A 20,286-nucleotide genomic window follows, 5' to 3' on the forward strand; every position below is an offset into this window, starting at 1 on the left:
CAAAACGCCATTAGAAACAGCAATGTTTTTGCGTTGCTACGCTGCCAACATAATACCAGCAAAAAACGTAAAGAAACCTCGCGCATAAAATTTCCGTGTTTGGAGATGCACGCGGTGTTAATGTTAATAGAGCGCTTTGAAATCGTTGAATTTGTTAGTCAAAAATTCATTTAAGATTTACAAACTATGAAACAAATTAAAAAAAACAAATTCTAAACTCCTAATTCGGGCTTCCAGATGCCCATATTCAAGTGGAAGACTACATTATTCAAAATCTGATGTCTCTAGGTTCCATTGGTTTTTCACCATGCGAGAAACATATATATATATATATATACATTTATACAGATTCTCCATTATATAATTTCCTTAAATAATGTATCTAGTAAATAATGCTCTAGTATTTAGTGAAATCTATTTGAAAGTGATTCAGACTTTTATAGTGAACCAATAGAAAATATCAAAATGAAATTAATGGCAATTCTGGGCTAACGTCCGTTTGGGCTAATAAATCCAAAAATTCCATCAATTTTAAAAGATGCATCTGTACTTTAGATTCGTATACACGAAAATAAATGATAATACCGTAGAATCACGAAAATGCGGCATTGTTTAATGCATTCAAACTACTCTTACAGATTCAAGTCAATTTAAATTTCAGGTACTTAAACAAAAACTTATTATGATATTTAGGAATCATCCAAAGGAATTGACATAATAGTTTCCACACTGATACCTAAAAATGTGAGGTATTTTTTAATTTAAAATTAGGCAAAAGGGCAGTCATAGTTTTAAGTAAAACTTTACTAATTTAGGTATCGGTCAGACAGGTGACAAATGTCAGGTGACGGAGGACGGGGGCACCGTGCATCTACCAGATGTAAGTAGCTGTATGTTCCACATCTTCCACTATCCTGCGTTTATAGAAGAATTTAAGAATTTTGGTAAGCTACATGGCCAGACAAGAGCTAGAGCTACTTTTTTGGAAACAGAGGATGCAGCTGTCTATCAGACACAGCTACTTCTTCTTCAGAAAAAGAATTAAATTTGCAATAACGGGTGCCTATTTTTAATGCGAATTTTGTATCAAAACAATGGACACACCCATGCGAAACGTTAAGAAATAGTCGATTGGAATGAATATCATTAACAGAAGGTTAAATTTTGTGAATGGGCTTCAGGAATAATTTCGCTGAACTGAAGTCAGAATCTTGACAAACTGTCCAAAAACGATTAGCTGTCGAAGAATTGTTCATCTCTCTCTTTCAAAAGTAAGATTCTCATTCGTTGATGTGAATCCTTAGACTCTTTTAATTTAGCCGTAATGATAAACAAGAACTCGTAAGGCATGGATGGAATCCCCAAAAACTGTAATATTCAGGAGACGGAAAAAGAATTTTACCGAGGCTGAGGAAATGGTTTGGAAATTTAACTTCTGGAGAATACAAGCAAATTTTTTTATTGACAGAAGGATGAAATTTATTGATTACAAGGTTATTGTGGTTATTTATACTAACGGATTGTTCGTTCCGATGGCGAGATGAAAGCTCTTTAAGGGCTTTACTCATGATCATGGAGAAAATCCTTAGTCATCGGTAAATGATTTCAAATAATTGTTTTCCCGAGAAACTACAGATCATGAAGAACAAACTTTGATAACACGGTATAATCGTTTTTATGAGTCAAGCAAATAGAAACAGATTAACAGCATACATCAGTGCTGAAATCAGTTTTATTACGGATGTTTTAAATGTCATGCAAATGAAGAGAATTGCCATATTTAGTTTCAAAAGTGAACTAGATGGTTGGATCCATCGAATTCATAACAGAAACTTTCTTGGTTAATTCATCTTTATTACGTCATAAAGTGTGATTGTGTCCTAAATATAGTGAATCCAGAGACGAAAAAGATAGTTTTACAAATATTTTGATCTCAAAATACTGCATTCATGAATATTTTTAGCTAATCACTGTCTAAAATTAATCCAGACTAATAATGTTGTACGAAATGGCTAGTTGTAGCTATTCTAACTGTAACTCCATCGACCTAGGTGTGCGCCTAGAGTTAGAGAAGTCTTTGTTGGAAGCAAATTGGATTGGATTATTTAATTATGGCAAAGCACACGAGGGCTATCTGCCTAAAGGAAAGGAATCCCTCGTGGAGGACTTTCTAAGGGAAACTGACTCGTATACACGTTACACATGGGGAAAACCACGAAAACGCCCATGCAGCCAGCCCGTTCGCGGGATTCGAACCTCGGACCGAAGGAAGCAAATTGGAAACCAATTACATTATTCTCTATTCATACCTTCAGATTTAAAAATCTTTTTTTTTTAACTACTGTAAACAAATTAGCTTAATTTTTTAGTATTTTAAAGCCTCTTTCACATAATGTTTACTCTTTCAAAACTTTTGTGGTATCTCCTTTTCTAAGTTACGACCACTGAAATAAAAAATGCGTGCATGTTCAGTTTAATAAATTTACATTTTATTTTATTTCGGTAAGTAATTTTTGGGAGACTGATTGAAGAACTAAACATTTATTATGAATTTATTAAATAATAGAAACAAAATGCGAGGGCACCAGTGGCTAATACGTGTGATAGCATAAAAATTTATAAATGTCTTCAGAATACATATACATTTATTTTGAATTTGCGTTAAATATCAGCAATATGTTAATTTCGTAACCAGCAAAATTAGAAAGAAAATGAAAGTTCCATCAGAGAAAATTTGTGTTATAAAATGTAATTTTCTTAATAAATGGCGAAATATAGAAGGAAAGAATACTTAACGGTATAAGCATAATAGGATTCAAATGAATATCAAAATATCTTTGAAAACCATTAAAGACAAAAAAATATATTAATTAAAAGAAGAAGGTAAAGCATTCATTAATTTTAAACACATTTATTTAATGACAGTTTTCATAAAAGCTTCAGACAAGGACTACTCTCATGATATGAATTTTTGAAGAAATTGAATTGCTTAATTTTAGTTATATGAATTCAGCTTAACAAAATTTTAATGGAAATTATAAGTGAAAGAAAATAACCCTTGTATTATTTAATTGCTCCAATGAACAAGGATCTTCTAATGGAAAAGTAAATTATTTAAATCTCATTTAATCTACTCATTTTGCTGCAACCATTATTTAACTTCCGAAAGCGAGAAAAACTCTCATTATTTTATATTTGCGTTAAACGCAATGCGAAACAGAAGAAAATGTAATGGATTTGGTTAAATTCCTAACGGATGACTACGCATTTCATAATGCTTTTAAAACTTTTCTATTTTACGTTGCGGGACAGTAAATTATTCTAAATGTGTAGTTTGTAATATTAGTCTAATATATTATTTTTGTAAGAAAATGCCAACTACGTTAGAAGTTTTCTCTTAGAATATTTCCTGCAGTTGTGCGTGTTCACTGCATTAAGTTTGCACTTAGTTTAAAATTCAAGTAGTAATTTAAACATGAATTACTTAAAATAAAATGCTTAAAAATTAGGATCGACAATAGTGAATAATGTGATAAAAATTATTAATTTGTTAAATAACTAAAAACTCTGTGTGAACGTTAAATTGGATGTTGATCTAAAGCGTAATTCCTTAAGTATGATCCTTTATAAAAATATTTGAAATGTTTTTATTCTGCAGAATATAATTAGTAATATTTATGAATGTCACAAATCCTATCAGCACTAGAATCAGGCGTAACTATTTCATCGATTAAATTTATGAAATATGAAGAATTATATGCCATGTCTGAAAACGGTGTAGGAAAAATGTTTAGAAGAACAAAGTCAAGTTGTAATTTTCAGATAAATCCAGGAATACTTTGAGTTTTTTTATTCAGTCAATAAAATCCAAACTGGCAAACTTTTCTCTAGTTGACTTTACTTGTTTATTTATAAATATTGTTTATCTTTTTTCTAAGATAAATATTGATATAATATATTATAAAATGATGATTTCAGTGTGATTTGACATATACTATATTTTATACATTGTCAAGTACGCTTTTTCTACATCATAAAAAATTATCATATATAGAGAACATGATTTAAAATTCTTTGTGCATAATAAATCTTGGCTCTTGAAAACTTAAAACCTCTTTACTATAGCTGCGTATGTTCCGCAGCCCATCTTGCATTGCTAGAAATAAAGAAATAAGAACTAACAAAGCACTACAATGAAAATATTAAACAAATTAATCAGCCATATATTTACAATAGCGCACTAAAATGTACACATTCAAAGCAAGCATTCAAAGAATCCTTGCATCAGCTATAAAGCACATTTCATAATTTCACATAATAAAGTGTTAAATAAGCACAAATGTATAGCTTATGCCTAAGCTCTTTCAACTGCTTACCTATACGTGTCACGAAGCTATGGCGGAATTTAAAGGTGATATCAGTAATGCGTGTCATTGAAATGACACAAAATAAGAATTTCGTAGGTCACATATAGGTATAAGAATGAAATAATACAACAGCCCTGATCAGCCCGACACTGCTATTCATCAATGACGAAATATAGGGAAAATTTTTATGCTAAAACATTATGTGAATTGCTCCCCCATAATCTATACCCACTCGCACCTATAATTATTAATATAGGTGCGGGAACATAATACAATATTTCATTCAATATCATATCTACGAAAATACCACAAATCCACTTACTCGATCATGGTGGATGAAGATGTAGCCCAATCAAATATACTGCAAATATAAGCGCCCAAACATTAAAGGTGAACTGCATAAAGCATGAAGCCCATTAGCCGTTATGCTGAAATATATACCAACTCCTCTCACATGAGAAGGAATTTTTATCAGTGAAGAAGACCAGCTTTGTGGCACGACAATTTCTACTTATTTTTGACCTTTAGTAAATGTATTTGTTCAATGGGAAATGAATGTAGGCTATATTTGTGTAACGTGTGCGATGATCTGTAATAAGAGACGTCAGTCTAATGTGAACACACTCAAATTCTTATAAACTGATTGTGTTCAGTTTCGCGTAGCACTAATTAATTCAGCGTTGGTGTACAAGGTTATTTTCTCAACTACAGTTCCATCTGCTTTCTTCGAGTGATCTACTTTAACACAATCTGGGTAAATGACTGTAAGGACTGTTCAAGATATAAGCCTACCAAGGCTCCTCTGTTATGTTTGTTGTTCCACCGAGGAAGCACATACATTAAACATCTCCACATTATCATAGCAATATATCTTAATCTTGCAAAGTGAATTTCTCTCATAACATGGTTTACGTTGTCCATAGTTTAACGACAAAACTGCCCTGTATCAATTCCAGGTGATATATCTGTACGAATATGACTTCTTGGTTTATGACAAATTTTATACAGCCTTTATGGATATGAGAATGACACTTTTCGTATTATGTTGGTTAGAGAAGACTCATTATTAGCCCGAAGCTATCAGAGTTTGTGTTTGGCTCCCATGTAACATTTAGGTACATGTGTATTACGTTCCACTCACCCGTCGGCCGTAATATCGCTTATCCTTTCTGATGCACGACGAGGAACAGTTTTGATGGTGAGTTTGTAAGGTTTCTCCCGCCTTCTCATCATGCTTTCGTTGTGTAGTGGTCAGTACGCTTGGCGCGCCTTCGAGAGGCCCGTGGTTCGAGTTCCGGCGAAGGCGTTGCTCATTTTTTTCACATCTCTTGCTTCGAAATAACCTAATGTATCTACAGTAGCGAACTAAAAAGGCGGTGGATTTAAACCTCATAATTTAATTTTAAACTTTTTTTTTAAATTTAATTTTAAACCTCATAATCCCCAGTCGCTCTTTAAAAGAGGAAGTATATAAGGTATTTCTCCAGCCTTCTTAGCATGTCTTCGTAGTGTAGTGGTCAGCACGCTCGGCACGTATTTGAGGCAAAGGCAGTGTTCATTTTTCACATCTTTTGCTTCGAAATAACCTAATTTCTCTACAAGTTGGCTAGATTATTGATAGGTTTGGACTTAATTCTCAACAAAATTTTACAAGCAAGTATCCTACCGTCGAAAAAAATTATATAACAGAAAACAAGGTATTGAATTTTATAAGAATCTTCAGAGAAGCAGTAATTCACTTGCACATACAACTGCAAAAATATTTTTTTACTTTCTTAGAAATGATATAAATCATTGATGATTTGTTATCATGGAAAATATGAGCCTGCTTGTAACTTAGAAATGTACTGCATAAATATATTACTTGATATTTCAGGTTATAAAGCGTTTATTTGAATTCTGTTCTTGAACTGTGTTTCAATTATATTGAGAAAAGTCAAATTGTGTGGAAACGTTGTTTTCTACTGATACTAATTTAAAACGTGCATGAAATGAAATCTGATGGATTTTAACATGTCTAATTATAATGTAAAATATATAAGATGCCCTGTAAGATGCCCAGCATTTTAAGCATCATATCATGTTATTCCTCTCAAGAATAGAATTTCGGGCAAGAGTTTCCAGTATTTTGGATAGTTCAATGAGAATGTAACCTTGACGAAGTTCTGAGTAGATGCCAGATGTAAATCTATGTTCACCTGCATCATCATCTAAAGCTTTTTATGTGAAACTTCTTGTTTTGGTTTTGGGATTACTAAGAGAATGTGGAACATTGATTCTCACGTTTATACTGCTGCCATATGCTGCGTATTATTAGAGTAAAAGTATCTGCTGGATTCACAATTCTATTGAAAAAAGGGCATGTTTATACACATTTTCTGAAGTTTTTTTTATGATGTTTGATTTATAGGATACGCTGTTTTTAATATATTAAAAGAAACACGTCGATTTATATTTCGCACACTACTGTATGGTTGTACAAATGAAAAATAGATGAACAAGCTAAAATATCCATTTCTACAACGATATGGAATAGCCAATTGTTTTCAGATGTAGCCTTGACAAGAGTTCTTATGAAAGATAAAAAAAAAAAGTTGTAAAAAGAAACAGAAAAAACCTGAAAGTTTTCATATTTTAAATTACATCCAAAGGGGCGTTTCTTTAACGTTTTCTGTGTTATCTTTATTTATGAAATATCATGTTCTTTGCACTTAAACCATAAAATTCAGTTCAACAGCAATGTGGCAAAATAATTTTAAAATGAGCCTATCTTTTTTAGAATTTCCGATGCACAGTTCCGCTCGCTGGAGATAAAAAGGGTTTTTTTCCTCCGTAGAGTGTCGTCATTGCTCGCTTTTAAATCGTTGAGTTTGTTAATCAAAATTTCGTTAAAGGTTTACAAAATATGAAATTGATACTAAACCAAATTCCAAATTTCTAATTTGGGCTTTCAAATGCCCATATCCTCAGTAGGATTACGTCATTTAAAATTGGATGGCTCTAGGTACCGTTGTTTTATTACAATGCGAGAAACGTACACACATTTATGCAGATTTTTTATTATTTAATTTCTTTAAGTATAATACAGAGCGATAGTACTGGGTGGCAAAGATTTGTAAAATGGTACAACTTTTAAAGTTTTCAACGCAAAATCGCAAAACGAAAACAATAGTCCTTCAGGGACAAAGCCCCTTTCGACTAAACATCACGTAACGATGTAGGATAATGGACTCTATAGCGTTGTGTGTACTACTAGTTTGCTTCCATTTATGTAATATTTGCGTTTTTAATGACTCTGCAGTAACCCACCAATGACCGAGTGGTAAAAGTTGCTGAAAACTGGTAATTCGGTACAGCGTTAGAGTCCCGGCGAACAGGTTGGACGTTTTCTTGGTTTTTCCTGAGTATAGCGTAGATACACGTCAGTTTTGATTGAAATGTCCTCAACGAAGAATCCCTCCCTTTCCGTGTAATGCCTAATGGCGGAGAAGGTAGGAAATAAAATAAATGAGAGTGCAGCCTGAATATAGAATTCCCCAATTCGTTAACAACTTACCATCATTATACGGTTTTTTGGCTGAAGGCGACATGCCGATTGATTTATATAATAGGATACAAACCTTACATAGAAAAAAATGAAATTTCAGGAGAAATTGTCAAAAAATGGAATTCATTCTTTTCAAGATTTCGAAAACTTACTGGACGGTATAAGATCTCAACAATAAAAAGTAATTGTTATGCCTTAATTCTTGGAATAAATGAAAGCAGCTAAAAGTTGTAGAGTTTCTTACTGTTAATTTTCTAAATTAAATGTGGAGGAACCTAGTGAATCATTATTACTTAGTTCAAAACAGAGATCGTTAACTAAGAAGGATCAATTACCTTTTATGTAACTCAAAATAAGATGAACAGTCGGCCCCTTTCTTCGGGCTTACAATAAAGTCTCCACGCGTGCTTAAAATCAAAATTAAGAAATACGAACTAACTATGAATAACTAAGATATTTAGTCGAAGGTAACGCTATTCTAACAGAGTCGGCCCTTAGTTTTAAACTAGCCTTCGAACTATCAAAAGGCACGTATAAGTAATACACTGCCGAGCGTAACAGCAGTTAGAGAGACTCAAACGAGGGAAGGTCAAACGAGGGCTATCCAGGATTCCTACCTCTCTCTCTCTTGAGGAAGTAAGTTGACCCTTCCTTTGTAACTATCTCTTACTCATTTGCATTCAACGCGATTCTAAAAACTCATTCTGGTAGGGGGCTGTAAGTTGAGACGAGGCAAGAGAGGAAAGGTTAACTAAATTAAAATAACTGTTATAAAATTAAAATATACATTACAAGATGAATTTCGCAGTTGAAATACAGATTTTCTCTTTCCATGTTTCTTATACACGCTGGTGTTATAAGACCAACCGAAGTTATACACGGCACTAATGGGCATAATCCTCGTTGCGTGACGTCATCTACCTGTCTCTTTTCTTTAGCATCCAGTAAGGTTAAGGCAGAATGAATGGCTATTCCATGTCCTCAAACAGACTAGCTCCATTTATAATTTTTGTTTCTAACTGAATATTTGATGCATTTGATTTAGAGTAGCTAGTTATGAATGAGGAAAATTTAGATAAAAGGGGGTCTGGAAACGTCATCTTTAAATAATAATATTTGTTGATATTAAAATTTTCAATTTTGATAACACGAACATTGGAAGTTTCCATGAAATAAAGTAATATAAGCAATATGTCTATAAAAATTAATACTTTGTCATATACAAACTAAATGAAAGCAACGTTACTTGTAAACCAACGTTAGGCAGACATAGTGTTCTAATACGGTGTTAGGTAAAAACGATTTTTTTAAAGTTTCCATACACTTAAAAAAAACTATTGCAAGGACAAACTTTTACTTTCTAATTCCAGGCAGCAGTATTGCCTCAGCAATTGGATATCTCCAATAATTTCCTCCGAAGTAAAACTTACGTAAACATTCACTTAGGGACCTTGAGCTTCCTCAAATAAAAGAGAAAAAATTCTAGTAGAAAAGAAAATATCAAGCGAGAAATAAATTGGTTCTTCCCTCGCAGGATAAACAACACCCCGAGGAGTTACTTAGCATTAATGCTGTAAGAGCGGTAGACCATGGACTTAAAGAATCTGTAAACGAGGGCTCTGTATATTTTTCGCTAGGTAATTATAGTGAATTGGAATAAAACATTGAAGGTTTTTCCTCTTTATTTATTTAAGCATTGGATAAGTAAGCATTACTTGGCTTAAGATGTAGTTAAAATTGCTCTTTCGAATTCTGCTTGTATCATCAAGCAAGTAAGGTAAGCTGAAAATCATGCTATACACGCTGAAATCAAAATGTAAGGTTCTACAAAATTAATCTTTTAATCTAAAATCTGAACTCTCTTATAATTTTTATACTCTGCTGAAAATTAGACACCTTGTTCGGACTTAAGGAAAAGTTCCAAGAACAATATGGTAATTTGTGCGATTAAAGCTTCCATATAAAGTAAATCGTGCGCATAACAGAAAGTTTAACTATTATGCAGTAATTAAATATATTATTGGGAATTTGCAATGTGTGCAGTGCTAATGAGAACTAGTTCTCTTGCAAAGATCACAAGGGCATTCCTCTTAACTGGCGTAAACATCCATTGCTTTAGTGCAATCAGTTATCGAAGTAGCATGCCTCTCTCTTTTGGATACAGAAAGCAGTGAAATAAAGTTTCTAAGCAAAATGCATCGAAATTTGTTTTGGTCTATTCAAAACAGGTGTTCTTGCTTCAGGCTGCTATTTTATCATATTTTATTGGTTCTGATGCAAATAGAGCAAAGTATTATACTAAAATATTTATAACGTCCCGTGCATTTTGATGTCATAAACTAAGCTCGATGTTGAAAGGTTGTTTAGAGAATTATCTTTTATGCCCCAATCGCACATGTTTCTGCTACGAGGTACTGGACGTCGAAAGGGACAATTTTCAGAACCCGCACATTTCTAGGAAACCTACGTACCTAGGCTACCATTTTCACTTACTACAAAGACTTGGACGCCAAACAGTAATCAATTATCGTTCAAATTGGGATCAAGTGATCCTTCAGAAGCAGAACATTTGTCTGATTGGTAGATCTCTACACGCAACCGAGCTGCAGCCGAAACATATTCGGCGAGGTTTCAAAAAATCCTGCGTAGCTGGTACATCGTTTCCGTAGCGGGACTTCGCTTCCAGCGGAGCTGGTTTTTCTAGGAATCTGCCCGTTTAAACGAGTGCTGCTAGAATCTCGTTTCTCAGCAAAGTCCCGTCTAGCAGGGACCGTCGTTAGATGTGATAACCTCTTAAATATTAAAGTACGACAAACACAGAAGAAGGGTGTAAAGAACCCTTTGTTTTCGTTATCGTGTCCATGTAATTCATGGAAGAATGGTTGCCATAGCCTCAAGGAGGTTGGACATCTACTTCCATCTCAGTTTTGAGGGAGAGCACCCCGGGGGAGGGGGAGGTCCGATGATCTCACACACCTCTCCCTTTCCACTAAACCTCACGAGAGGACTTTCGACTCGCGATACATTTAGAGTGTCCCATGCCGCAAGGACCCTATACATTTATGAACATCCATGCATTCTCCTGGAATGGAACCCGAGACCTTCAGTATACCACAGTAGCCTTCCCTAAACACTATACTATCGTCTGGGCGGAAAAAAAACAAACCTTTACTAACTCAGAATAAAGTTTACACACAACACCAATTCCTGCTTACAAAACAGTTCTGGCTTAACTCAAAAGGTAATGACTAACTTAAAATTAATGAAGTTAAATTTAGCCTAACAGCTTCACAGGTTAAGTATCGCACAGGCTGGATCTGACTCATAAAAGTAGGCGTAAACAAGCCTAATGGCAAGAACTGATGAACGCCACAGAAGTCTAATCGCTAGGAAATCAAAAATACCAAGAAGGCCAGCAGAACACGGTCTAAATTCAACATTCCAAAAACCTTCCCTTAAAAATGCTAGCTTCTTTCTGCCTCATTTGAATATTTGCACGCTAGGTGAGTTACATTGAGGCAAGAAAGTGTGAGGGATAAGCAAGAGCGATGGGAAAGCTGTAAAAATAACTGTTACATAAATTAAATAAATCCCCGCATAATAATTATGCTTATATCGTAACTATTGTTACGCCTTCGGAGTTTAAGTAAATAGCTGTCTGATGTGGTCGAAAACTCTCGGATGAAATAAAGACACGTGTGCATTTTTTGTATATTTTAATAAAATTTAACAATGGAAGGACACGTCACACGTCACAAACAACATAGTTTTTACAGACGAAACTAAATTCTCCAGACTTAAAACGTTTGGACACTGGAACGCCTCAAATCATTCCTCTTATCTTATCTTCTGCTTTCTTCACAAGTAAATTAGCATCGGGAGAAGTCAAATCCAAACATACATTTGGAACTACCTTTTCCAGTCAGTATTCTATGGTTGGAACACACCCCTTAGGAATTGATCGAATAGCGTGGTATTTTCTCATCGAAAGAGAAATCTGTTAATTGTCAATTCATGCTGTAATAGAACAATACTAAACTCTCGAAATTCAATCAATTGCAAAACCAACAGAGGTTTCATTTGCATTTTGTCGTTTCCGTTATTTTAGTTTTAATGGATGATTTTTATTACCTGTTGTGTTTTTAAACTATGAACTGTAGTGGCCTTTTCTCGGTGATCGCGTACGTTTACACATTCTCCGAGCAGCTCTGTTAACTTAGGGGGGTTAAGATATCTTCGCTTATTCATCGCTAAAATATTGACGCACTTCGAAATTTACAAAATGGTTAATTTCAATTGCTATCATAGATCTTTTAAGAGTTCAAAATGTTTAATTTCCAAACCTGTGATCCATTCCTCAAACTACTTCTTTAATTCAAAGGCAAATCCCTCCAAGTGGTTTGAGAGTTTTTTGGGATTGCACAATTTCAATGCTAAATTGTCCGGACTTTGAATCTTTTAAGTAATGACCCTTTTATGTAATTGCTGCTATATACTGCTGCTCTGGCACAAGGTCCACTGTACGGACCTTGGCTCCGGCTTAGCAAGTTGAATTATGTCAGTTGGCTAAAGTGTCAATAAAACAGAAACCTGTTCTGATTGGTTTATATTCGCACGCTTAGCTTGGCGTTCGAACATTACCAGATGCACGTTAATATCGCTCTCTTCGGGGTCAAATTATCGAATATTTTTTATAATCAAAACGGCATTTCCTAGGCACGCCTTCTTCATTTCCACTATAGAGTCATTAGGTTTTCTGGAAGCAGAATTACATGAAAAATAAGCAATGCGCTCGCCGGGACTAGGACTTAGACCTCTGGAATACGCGCCAAGTTTACTCATTTTTACTCCACGAAGGCAAGCTGAAAGGAGGGAGAAAATAGTTGCGAGATGAAGGAGATGCTTTAAAAGAAGACAGAACAGTCTCGTGGAAGATGACCTTATAATTAATAGATCGTTTCTGCCAGCTTTCTGCAATTCCATTATGTTACTTCGAATTCTTTTCCCTCCCACCTAATTCTATTTTGCTTCTCTTAGTATTCCTCCTAATTTGATCCTTTCTTTCGTTTTTCTCTTTTCAACATCTTACGTTTCATTGATATCATGTTTGCTAGAACACATTTCACAAATTCATCTTCGTAGGTTTTGTTACCTCTAATCAGCTATCTTAAATCCATTAGCCTAAACTCAGATCCGATCTCTTCAACCAACTTTTTAGATTCTTTTTACTGCTTTTACTAAGAATGTCACGATCTATTTACAGTATATAATTAAAATTAAAAAAAACCTACTTTTTAAGCAATAGCAAATTTGAAACATGAGGAAACCAGTTTAACCCTTAAAATTTCACAACAAATTAAAATTAATCTGGAACATAATATTAAGGCAATTTACACTATCGCATGCGTATTAAGCGTTCAATTACACTTGTTTAAACCCGAGAATTTATGGTAACACCATAATATTTTAGATTCAGACCATCAAAATTTATATTTATACGATTATATATTATTAATCGTATTAATGTATGCATTCAAAGGCAAATTTAAAGAACACCCTTATAATTAAATATCAGCATAAAACTGTTTAAAAACAAGATGCTAAAAAAATTATAATCCTTTCCTTTTCATTTAGTCAGTTTCGAATTTTTAATTTTTCATAATTTCTTGCATAAATAATCGTTTAAGCCCTGTAAAAAGAAATCTTAATATTTAATGCATTTAAAAACAACTTAGAAGTGACTTGTCAAAATATAAATTAAAATTCAGAACTTTCAGAAGTATAGTAAATTTTTTTTACATATTTTAACTGAGTTTAGCTGATGAAAAAACAGCCTAACCACTAAATATATTAAAAAGTCTGTTAATACAATTTCAAAGTCCTAAAATTTGTCATACTATTATTCCAAACGCAAAACTATATACAACATATTTGAAGCTCACAGGAAGACAATCACGCTAACTAAACGAAATTATTCCAAATCAAATTACAAAATTCTCTTAAAAATAATTTAATTCTTTGCCTCAACATAAAAATCCAAGGTATTTACCCGTCTCGATTCGTAGACATGAACCCTAAATTTTGATGTCTGGTGATTGATTTTGGGACACTGACAGTTCACTTCAGAATAGATGAAATTTTTGTTCTATTGTATATGGTAATATTTACTGACGCGGGATTGTCCAACACTTGAAGATGCTGATAATCTTCGGACACTTCAATACCCGGAACTTATGTCCAAGTTCTCTAAGGTATCGAAGATTTTTAAGTTGATAACAAGTCTGAACCTGTTTTCGTGAGTACTCATCCTATGCGCTACCATTACTATAATAAATAAGCTGCAATATCGTCGAACTTTCCTTAAGTTGATAGCAATTTGATACGATCAGAAACTCTCTGATGAAATAACAACATGTGTTTGTGTGTGTTTTTTTTGTATTTTTCATTAAAACATAACAGTGGAATGACATATTACACATGTTGGGAATAGCATAGGTTTCACAGAGAGAAATAATCTATGCAGATGTAGAGAGTCTCTACACTAGCGAGTCTCAAATCATTCTCCTCTCCTTATCTCTCCTGCTCTTTCTAGGAGTAATCAAGCATCAGGGAGGTTAAATCCCAAACACCATTTGGAACTTTCTTTTCCAGTTAGTTCTAGAAAATTCAGTTAGTTGCAAAACCGACAGAATTTTTAATTGTATTTCGTTTTTTTTTCATTATTTATTTTAACGGTATTATTTTTTGACAAATTATTTTAAATTATGCTGCAATATTTTTAGCCACGTGTATTAAAATATAGACTTTAATTCTAACAATAAAAATGAAAACAAAATCATTTTCAGAATTCTAATAAAAATGAAGAGCAATATCTTTGCATTTATTTATTGAATTTCTCTGGTGTATTCGAATAAATTAAGGAATACTGACTCTAATATCTATATGAAAATTTTATTAGAGGTTTTTGACACGGTTTTGAAACGAAACTTACAACTGGAATCTCTCTGTTGTTTAAAATTTTATGTCACATATTTTTGTTCTTGGAAGAAAATGCGATAATTTCAAAGTTACGATGTTCCGACTAAGTGTTAAGCTTACTTCTTCTCTCAGAATAAATCAGAAAAATCCATAAGTATTACAATAGCCAAGTACACAGTAACCGCTTTAATTATTTACAACGCTGACTGAAATTTTTCTATGCAAATAGAAATTAAAAATATATGTTATTCAAGTTGAAAAGGAATATGCACTGTTGTAAAAAGGAAAGTATGTGTTACTCTCCCAAAGATATCAATTCTGTTTAGGCAATATATATATATATATTTATTATTGTTTCACAAATATCGGATCATAGTATCTCAAATATTCAAGTACTTTTCTTTGATTTTAATGTACAAATAAAAGGGTGAGAATTCTAAAATTTCGTTTGAAATTCTCAATGACAAAATTATTAAATCATTTTCTTCAGTACCAACGTATTGTGCTCATTTGGAAGAACAATTTAGCATATCCTTCTATTATTTAAATATCTTATGCAATAATTAATACAGGTACAGGTAGAGATGAGAACATCACAACGGTTGTGCACATATAGCTCCCACCGCACTAATTGTACAGTCTGAGAGGTTACTATCTTTTTGCCTTTCTACTAAACTCACTAGAGGAATTTCATCTGTCCGTGTGTTTTGAATGCCGCCTTGCCGTACAGATACTATCTGCTTACAAACCTCCATGTCTTCTTCTTTCTTAAAATTTCTTTATTACAGCCGACTTTTTATTTTGACGTCAAAAATATCTATATTCTAACCTCAGACATTTTCCACACTGTTTTAAAATTACGAAATCAAAACTCTTTCCATAGTACTTGCTTTACAGTGTAAACTATGAGAAGTGGTAAATTACGTATTTGTAGAAATGTTGACGAAGCTTAGAACAGTGTCACGTATATTCAAAATTACAATATGCACTAATTATTTATGTAACAAACATATGAATTTAAAAATAGCACAAGTATCTTTTATAAAATTATGGTTGAGTTTCATTAGCAGAGTTGATTTAAATTTATATATTTTCTCTATTGCCTCATTTCGCCACAAAGCTCGCTCATGCCAGTGTTTATGTAGATATGAATGGCAAGCAGTTTAGTATTTAAAGAAATAATTCATAATCGCATCTGAGAATTTGGATCAATATCGGCTATCAACCATCCAGCTTGTCACTTTGAAGACTAACCGCGGCCTTGACTAAGAGTCACTTTTCAAGGTAGACTTAGTTGGAAAGTTCAGATTTTTAGTAACTGTTGGTAGTTGTCCTTGTACTTATAACGTGTATTAGAATTTAATGAACTATTGTACTCGAAAGAAATTTTTAAGGCAAACTTTGTGTTCACAGCTAGATCTAGCCGAATGGTTACTTCGTGTTGTACTATTCTTCGTAGTGGTGAGGTAGTAAACACTTTAATTTCATGTAGTATTTGTACCTGATTGCTTGTAGAAATCAGTAAGTCGTTTTAAAAATTCACTCAAGAACATTAAGTAACACTTAACTGCATTGTACTTGAATTAATTAAGATTAGATTAAAGCCTAGATAGATTTATATTTCATAAACTTGCATTTTCTATATAAGCAAATGCGAACTTTTAATGACCATCACAGATAGATCGTAATTGTAAAAGAGTTGAAAACAAGAAACACAAAATGTACCGAAACTGTGAATTCTTTTCGACAGAAGAATCAGCAGTCTTTATCGGAAATAAGGAAGTGCGTGAATAGAATGACATAGCTTATTTTTTCAATTCAGTTATTTTATTTTATTAATCTAGCTTATCTAAACTATTCTTAACTGTTTCTCTATTTGAAATTCAGGATAGGCATTCCTATTAAGCAATTATTCTGATAAGCTAGTATTTCTGGCCTCCTAGCCAACTATTTCCATTAAATATTTTCCATACTCCTGTTCAAAACATGTTTACAAAGAAGAAATCACTTCGGGGTTTTAAGCTTTAATGATAGACTTTCATTATTCTTGATTGTGGTTTGCATGCAATCAAAATCCTTATTCTACTCACCAAAAATAACAAAAGAATCTTTACTATTAACAATCCCGGTTTTGTTAATTTTGCTATCACGTTAATTTTAAAAATAAATTTATCGCCACAAGAAATTTAGCCAGCATAATAACTGAGTCGTATTCATGCGCATTTTCATTTATCCCATCAAATTATCAAATGCATTTTCGAAAATAAAACATTCAGTATCTTCACTTTTTTCTACTGTTTAATTACACTTAAATAATTTAATTTTAGTTTTATAGTAATCTGCAATTTTGGATAACTGAAGCCAATTTTAAGTCAACTATCAAACAGATTAAAATTGAAACAGCAAGTCCTTGTTAACGAGAAGTTGAACTAATCGTGTCATGTTATTTCCGTTGTTTTCGCGTTTAATCGTGAGAACTAAAGTTTTATATACATAAACCTTACCTCTCGTGTTGCATCTTGTGTTCTGCAGTAAGAAACAGTACTAACTCACAAACCGCTTGACTAAATTCTGAGATTAGCCGTTTGGTTCAAGCAAGTAACTTCAATTTAACAGACACTGTTAATATTACAACCTTAGTTTAAACAAATTTTATGTTTTCATAAATCGATATACCTGAAATATGACTTTTCTTTCAGTTTGGTGTACGTAATAGATTCTTCATTTATTTGACTGCTTAGCATTTCTCGTATTTTTCTAGTATTAAAACTATTTACATGAAACACAAATGCAGTTTCTTTTTCTAAATAATATAACTGTTAAGATACAATAACACGCCGAACAAATATTAATTTAAACAAAATAAAGTCAAACTACAAAAACCAACGTAATATTTTTCAAATTTTCACAGGATCAGTTTCGATGTTTTTACCGAACCATTATCTTCAGCTGCAAAAGCGCAAATCAGCAAATTTAGTCCTCAAGTCCCAGTTAGTAAAGCTTCAGTATTCTGAAGTTTACAAATATTTTTCCCTATTGATTCACTACTTCTGAAATATTGTTTCCTTGGTTCTCTCAGTTGGTTTGCAGAAAGCTCTGCTAAAAAGTTCATACTATTAATTTGCTTAATATTGCTTTGCTGTTAGATCTACATTATATTAATACCTAGCATTTAGAATTGTGCGCAACTTATTAATGTTATTTTCACGCGAATATTCATCTCTTTGAAGTTATAAGTCTAATTATAATAGCATTTTAATTAAAAGATAAATCTTCATTCTGTTTATAACAAAAAGACGAAAGAAAAGTGAACGAAGAAAGGCGTACTTCTAAAAAATGAGAAATTGTGTACTTTCATGATATTCTGCGCAATAGCATTGTAATTTTAATTACCAATTCCAAAAGTATACAACTTATATAATGTCACTGCGAAACGAATCACAAAGTGAAAATTGAAATTTTGGATGGCAAATTCAGGGAAGTAAAGTTACAGTTTCTGAAGTTTGACTTACATAAACAACACGACTTTTTATTAAATTTTTACAGAAGGAAGTAAATACAGTGAAGCAACAGTTCACTACAGTTTCATTCCTCGTTCATTCTATTTCTAAAAATTCACTCTTATTTTGTTAAAATGATTGTCCAGTGCCAGCTCATGCAATCGGCGCACATGCAACCACTGTGTTAAATCTTCACTTTTTTGTTTCGATAACAACAGCAAAACGATAAATCAGAATTCACTTGTCTTGAAGTTTTGATGAGTTTGAATGCAATTCATAATTACAAAAATCGAAGACAAAATATTCTCTTTACAGTTTTGAAATTTTTGACTGCTGTTTCGTTCGCAATCTGTGCTATAAAAACGACATGTTAATCAGTCCCTTGAAAAGTGTTCATAAAATGCTCTCTGCATTTTTCGTCGCGTTTTAAATCATTTCTGTTGTGAGATAATATCAATGTTTCAAAAGGCAGTGCAATAGGTAAAAAGCTGAAGTAATATTTCTATATTGATCAAACACTGATTATTCTCAGGATATGTAAAGCACATGTGTAATACAATAAGAAAGAAGAAAATTCATATCGTCGAGGAAATAAAAGAAAAAATATTTTTATATATACAAAGCATGAATGTTTGTATTTAGAAGGTTAAGGCAATCCTAAACCATAATATATATATTATGCAGGAAAGCATTGCCCAGAAAGCATTGCAAGAAATCTTTTCTACTATTGCTATATCTGAAATTTCTATATATAAGAAGTGCTATTTGTTAGTGTTTAGAGAAATATATGAATACGACAATGCCCTTGTTGTTAACTGAAAAGGAGAAAACTTCCAATAGAAATATTTTAGTCATGAAATCTGGTCATTGACCCTCTGATGTTGAGAATTGAATTTGTTCATTGGGGAGACAAGCAGAGAAAAATAAATTCTTTAAAACAATGAAATATGTTTATTAATTCATGAAATACATGTATTAAGGAAGCAGTAAGAAATGGGATTAAAACCTTTTTTATTATTTATTACATACAGCTCAGAAGCAATTTTGTGTTAAAAATGGTCAATGTACTAATATAATTAGACCTATTAATATAATATATGAATTTTAAACATTTTAGTGCATTTATGTTTGAATTATTTTATATATTGTTAAATATAAGTTTGTGATTATGTAATCTCCAAGTCTGCCAATAGTTGCGGTAGTGTTTGCTTGTAAAAAGACACTGTGATGTCATAATTATGTATATGTAGTTCGTCTTTGGTGTTCGCCAAGAAACATTGTATGGAAAAAGGCTCTTTGTTTATTACTTTAAATTCGATCCAATATGATTTATTAGAGATTTGCATATATTTTATTTATATATCCAATAGGCTTGGAACAAAACACACTTATAAATCAGCCATTTTTATAATTGTTTACTTCCTTGTACGAAGTAAAAAGGAAATATTGTAATCGCGAAAAGTTTCAGGCATCATATTTCAACGCAAATATACATTTTCACTGCTATCGAATCCAATTTAACGATATTTTTGCTTGAAATCTGTACGTAAAGACAGGATAAAGGACTCTTTTAATCCAAAAAAATTGTAAAACTAATTTAAAATGAATTCTAAAGATAATTTTTCGCGGCGTCTGTGCGTACGTATGTATGTATCTCGCATAATTTAAAAAACGAGTAGCCTCAGAACGTTTAAATTTTGTATATAGGACTTTTATAACATGTAGATGTGCACCTCGTATTTTGGTTGCAATCGGCCGCACCAAACGTATATGAATATATTTATGCACATATATATTAAATATATATATTCACTCTATTACCCGCCTCAGTGAGCTCAGTTTCTTTACTCTTATATGTTTGTAAATTGTGCATTGTTTGCTTTAAAAATGATTG

At 32.6% G+C, this 20,286-nt stretch overlaps 1 long non-coding RNA gene across 1 annotated transcript in view; it reads right to left on the reverse strand.

Moving 5' to 3' along the window:
• Nucleotides 1-3,644: 3,644 nt before the first annotated feature.
• Nucleotides 3,645-20,286, reverse strand: part of LOC146999230 (uncharacterized) — a 328,052-nt gene continuing 311,410 nt past the window's right edge. The window contains exon 4 of the long non-coding RNA XR_015039558.1: nucleotides 3,645-4,156. This is a non-coding gene — a long non-coding RNA (uncharacterized LOC146999230). The remainder of the gene's footprint in view (nucleotides 4,157-20,286) is intronic.

This window comes from Stegodyphus dumicola, chromosome 1 (assembly GCF_044657685.1).
Source record: "Stegodyphus dumicola isolate Sdum_Otavi_A_Nest chromosome 1, ASM4465768v1".
Lineage (NCBI taxonomy): Eukaryota > Metazoa > Arthropoda > Arachnida > Araneae > Eresidae > Stegodyphus > Stegodyphus dumicola.